Genomic DNA, 6,033 nt, shown 5'->3' with positions numbered 1-6,033 from the left:
CAAATATAAAGAAAGAAGCACATTGTGACAAATGAAATCCAAAAACTTGAACCAAGGTGAAATATCACTGTACTCATACCTTCATGTAAGAAAACATATAAATCAAACAAACAGAAAATTACAAATATGTGATGTATGATAGGGTAGGAAAAACAAGATTAAGAGAACACAATAACCAGAGGACAGAAACACAGCAATCCATGTAATAAACAAAAGTGCAGAATATAGAAGGTTAAAATATCTCAGCATCTAATGGGGTTGAGATTAGAGTCGATTAGAGCCCTAAATAAGTTGTTCAACATCAATCCCTCCACATATCAAGCTGATACAATGATGGGATCTGCTAGAACAGTGTATGACAGAAAATAGAAACTGCAAGATGTCAGTACTTGTTTACTCCTAAAATCAGTGATATATTCCAATCCATTGGTCAGATGACCCTCAAATTCTGGTCGAAGGTAGAGGGGAATCAATGGTTGTTGGACAACAACCCAAAACAGTAAATATGATAAGAAAAAACAGAAACCGTGGGGAAGAATTTAAGTTAGAAACTGCAGGAAAATATAAGTAGATAATAGATATAATAAAACAGAATGATAAGACTCAAAGTGAAGTAAAATATAACTAGAGAAAGGTCATGGTAGGAAGAGGGAATGCTTGCTGGAAATCAACAGAATCGGTAGGAGGAAAGAAGGTGAGAGAAGGTAGGGGAGAAAAAGAGGCATATGGCTTTATTTCGCCACCAAAACCTAGGTTAGGCTTCACCACCCACAAGTCCAAGGTTTCAACACCTTGTTTATGCACTTGATTCACCACAAGGTTGTTGCTCCATTGAAGAGACACATCAGGTTGACTGCCAAAAACATGGGAGAGGATCTCCCCTCTTCTTCTATTTTATCAATTTGTGTGGTTGCAAGTACAAATTAGAAAGCTTGGGCACCAACTAGCTTACAATTAAAATAGATACTTAGAAAGCTTGGCTACCGAGTATCCTACAATCAAAATAGAAACTACTAAAAAACCAAAAAGGAAAAATAATGTCGAAATAAGAAACTTGGACCAAAAGATATGTTGTGCAGCAACTACTCCAATCGATGGGCCATAAAGAAACAAAATATGGACCTCAAAATTGGTGCAACTGATGGCTTATATTGGGTTTAAGTGATGACCCATAATCGGCCTAATTGTGGGCTTAGTGTGCCGATTGTAACTTAAACTAATATGCTCAATTAGTGGCCTGTTTCTTCACCCATACGCTGGTACATCTTAGCTCCGCATCAAAATGAAATTATCTGGAAGCATGTCCATTCTCAAAACATAACTCTAGGTTCATGAGGTCAAAAGGTAAAAAAATGAAGAAAAACAGTTTCATAATGGCAACCACACCCACAATATTTGTAGGCAATCACGAAATGGTCATAATTGGAAAATAATGGACAAGCTCAATATAACACCAAGTAGTACATGATGTTAGGAAAAACATGAACTAGGTTTATGGCAGAGAGTACTACATTTGTTAAATTGATCGGGATTTAGCACTATTTATGACATTACTATTCAATTGAAACAATTAATTGCATATTACTAATTTAGGGACCACCAGAAAATATGCCCAGATGAAGGTCTAAGAAGTTGGAGATGGTGCTTATGTCAGTCACTTAAGACAAAAGAATGTTGGGGATGTTCAGAATGTTTTGTGAAAATACTGCCAAATTCCATAAGACAGTAGAAACATTACAAAAGCTTTAGAGATGTTAGTTTAGATTTCAACGAAAGTTGTCAAGGCATCACCTAGGCGTCCAGACTCTTTCTTGGGTCCAAGGCTACAGCACACCTTGTTGATACTCCATGATTTTATATTGATTTATATTTATTGTTTTGTTTCTTGATGAACATGCTTATATTATGTATATTGGTTTTCACATATTAAGTCATTACTAGCATCATTATATCAATTTGCATTGATAGGGCTTCTATGTTGTATACATGTATATAAACATAATTATATAAAATTATCATTGCTAAATTATATATTGTCATACACTGCACACCTAGGGTACCTAGGCAATGCCCAGGCGCACGCCTTGTCGCCTAGGTGCCCCTCCAATGCCTTGGGCCGCCTAGTCATTGTGACAACTATGATTTCAGAAAATTATACATAACCTATAATGTGATGTGGAATCGGGGTTCAAAACACTGTTCAGTTCGCTTATGGGCCCACCCAAATGAGAGAACTCAATAATCAAGATCTAGTGGAAGTTTGGTAAATATTCCAATGTTCAAAAGGGATTCATCTTCAACCTTGCGTCAAAACCAAAAACCAGGCAGAAGACCAGCAAGGCCTCGAGAGGGAGAACCATAGTTGTCTAGGCGCCTCCTATTTGGATCCAATAAAAATAGTTTAAAAATCAAATTACAAAAGGATAAAAAGTCAACCCCCCGGTCCAAGAACAGAAACTGGATTTCTTGTTGTAGGGTGATTTTCAACTTTTGAATGCTAGGGTTTTTCTCAATTCTAAAAATTTTACAAATCTTATCATGGTAAAACATTGTTAAAAACCGAAAGCCCGGTAAAATAATCTTTTGTTTTGATGACCATAACATTATATCCATTCAGGTGCTTTAACAGCATTCCCACATTTGAAAATAAGTTCGACGGAACATAACTTTGTTATAACAATTCATATTTAAGTAATCTTAGACTTGTTAGAAAGCTAGTTCTGTGTTAATATACCTAACACAAAAAGTCTCATGTAAAAATAAAATCATTTAACCAATCAAACTTATTATAGAACAAGAGCATTTCTCTAAAAGTCAACAGGTCATGCTGATTTTTGATGACTTGATGTGAGTGTGATTATGTTGATTTTTTTTTATGGCATTGGGTATATATTATAACAATACAAAATAACTTTATAAAATAGGGGAAATAAAAAATAACACATGGGCAATTTGATCACCATGGTAACGCCATAGCGGGCGATTCATCGCCACATCGATTAGCCACCCCTCCACCGCCTTGGGTCTCCATGATGCTGTGACAACTATGGGGAGAACTCACTGGTTTGGTCTCGGATTAGCCTGAAATTACTGGTGAGAATCGCAGCACAAGTATCACTTGATTCTCAAAGCCATTGAATGTGAACAGCAAGTGTTGATCGAATACTCAAGTTCTGAAATTTTTCCAGGCAGTCGATGCTAGTGCAGCTTTGGTTCAGGTTGAATATCTCAGCACAGATAAGGACTTTGGAGCTGAAATTTTGGGGTTTGAGTTGCCCTTAGGATAGCAACCTTCGACGCAATCTCAAAACCAAGAGGCAAAGATCAAGGGTTGGTGTCTGGTATTACCGCCCAGCAGAGAAGGTGAACATGAAAACAAGGGGAGAAGAAGAAGAAGAAGAATAAGAATCGCACATGCACACTAGGCTCACAGGCTTTCACAAACAACTTCTCAATAAATTCATTCTTCAATCTCAAAACCTTCTCTCAAGAATTGTTTTACAACAATTTAAAGAAGAACACATTACATAAAATTAGAAGCCAATTAAAAGATTGAAACTACTCTAAAATACAAACTAACTAATTCCAAGGGAAACTCCTACGTATCTACTATCTTCTAAACAAAGAGAATAAAATAAGAATAACATAAAAATAAAATTTCCTATGTAGCCTACCAACTCTTGCCAGACCAAAAAACCAGTTTGGGTTGATTAAGTCTTGGCTTAGGCCTTCAAATAGGGTCGGTTCAGTCCAGCCAAGCCAAGGCATCTACATCATAATGCACATTCAAAGTTTTCATCTCATTACATGATATAGGTTTAAAATCAAATTAGGAAACAATATTTGCTTCAATCATATGTTATATGAATCAAATACAAATTCTAAAAATCAAATGTCAAAGGTTTTATATATGAAGGTACAATGGCATTCATTTACTAACATTATTCTATTTGAAGAATTATAAGAAATGGACACAAGCTTAGATGTCAAAGTGATATGGTTTGGTCAACAAATTAATATTTATCGACTAATATGCCTAATTTATATAAAATATGGAATTCAACAAGATTTAAAAGAAAAAAAATCCAAGTACTTCAAAGAAATCAACTAGGCATAGACAAGATGATTAGGTAAAGCTGCCAAGGGACAGAAGTATAGTTCAAAAACTGGGCGAAATCTCTCAAATTTCAAAGATGTCAGTGAATTCGACGTAGACGAGAAGAAATGCCACACAAACCAGGGAATCAACACTATTTCAGTCGAAATTTCAGTTTTTTTCCGAAATTTTGACCCCATCTTTTATTGTTTCGGCAATATAGTTTGGAGGGGGGGATTATAAATTCCCCCTTTGAGCAGCCTTGTCGAACTTTTGACCAACTCAAGCATCTCGCTTGTTTTGCCCCTTTTCTCTGCAAAAGGACAACCCACATTTTGGCCATATTTTTGCCACCTTGGCAGAGACCTTGCAGGCATGCAATTCTTTCAATTCAGCCTTTCTCCAATCGACACCTTTACACACTATTGGAATACAGTATTGGGGTTTGCCACATCACTCCAACTACTTTGTTTGTTGCTTAGTGGTGAAGATTTGTTCACATCAACAGTTCAAGGTATGAACTTTCCAAAAATGAATTTTTGCAAAAAAAATATGATAAAAACCTGAAAGTTGGTGATGAAATTTATATGTCAGACACCGAAGCTCGATCTATGGACTCAGTATATTTTTTTGTCTATTTTACAAATATATATTCTGGTTTCAAAAAGTGGATTTTCCTTGCAACAAAAATATGAAAAAATTTATATATGTTAGACATCGTTGGCCAGTCTATGCCTCCTGGAGTTGGATTTTTTTTTTTTTTTTGGATTTATTCATTTATTTTTGTTTTCGAAATAAAGAAAAATATTTAAAAAATTCAATAAGAAATGGGAAAAAATGTGGTCCAAGAGGTGGGCGTGGAGAACGTTTTCTAGGTTGTCACGAACAACGGACACAACTTCAAGAAGGCCGATGAGAAGTTGATGAATAAAAGTAGGTATCCGCTCTTCTGGACCCCTTGTGCAGCCCATTGTATTAACCTCATGCTGAAAGACATAGGAAAGTAAAAAATTGGTGCTGAGTGTGGTTAAGAGAGCAAGACATGTTAGCACCTTTGTCAACAACAAAGGTTTGCACGGCAAAATCTGGGGACCAAATGTGGTGGGGACTTGGTCAGAATTGATTGTCACTAGATACGCCACAAACCATAGTTTTTAAGGCGCTGGTGCGGTCCAGTGGAAGTAAGGCAGTCAGCCGACTCAGGAGTAGTGTGAAAGGCGGCCGCCTTTTACACTAAGGCGTGCAAGGCGACGCCTTACAGCGCCTTAGTGTGCAAGGCGGTCGCCTTATTTTAAAAAATAAATTTTAAAATTGTTTCTCTAAAGATTCCAAATTACATATTATTATTGGGACGTGTATAAAATCTGATGAACATGTGATGCATTGGATCAAAAATCATATAAAAACTAAAAACCCTTACCATAAAAAAAAATTAAATAAAAAAAAAAAAACCAAACCCAATCAAAAGTTCAAAACCGTGCCTCTCATTCTCTCTCAGAGTCACTTTGCCTCCAAAACTCAAAACCCCAAGCCCCAACGTCCGAGGAGGCAACGATCATTCCTTCGGCGACTTCTCTTCTCCTCCGACAGACTTCGGCGACATCCGGCGGCATCTCCTTCTCCTTCGACAGCCTTCGGTGGCATCTCCTTCTCCTTCGACGGCCTTCAACAACCTTCGGCGAGCCTTTGACAGCCTTCGGCGGCATCTCCTTCGACAAACTTCACTTCGACAGCACTTTGTAAGTGAAGTTTTTTTTTTTTCTCTCTTTTCTTCTTTCTTCTCCCTGCTTGTTCCTTCTGCGTATGATTTTTTTTTTCTCTTTCTATGACTGTTGGCTAGTTTGTAACTTTGTAAGTGAAGTTTTTTTTTTTTTTTTTTTTTTTTTTTTTTTTTCCCTGCTTGTTCCTTCTGCGTATGATTTTTTTTTTCTCTTTCT

The sequence above is a fragment of the Macadamia integrifolia genome, chromosome 4, assembly GCF_013358625.1.
Source record: "Macadamia integrifolia cultivar HAES 741 chromosome 4, SCU_Mint_v3, whole genome shotgun sequence".
In the NCBI taxonomy this organism is placed as follows: Eukaryota; Viridiplantae; Streptophyta; class Magnoliopsida; order Proteales; family Proteaceae; genus Macadamia; species Macadamia integrifolia.
Note: the sequence above shows the minus strand (reverse complement) of the source record.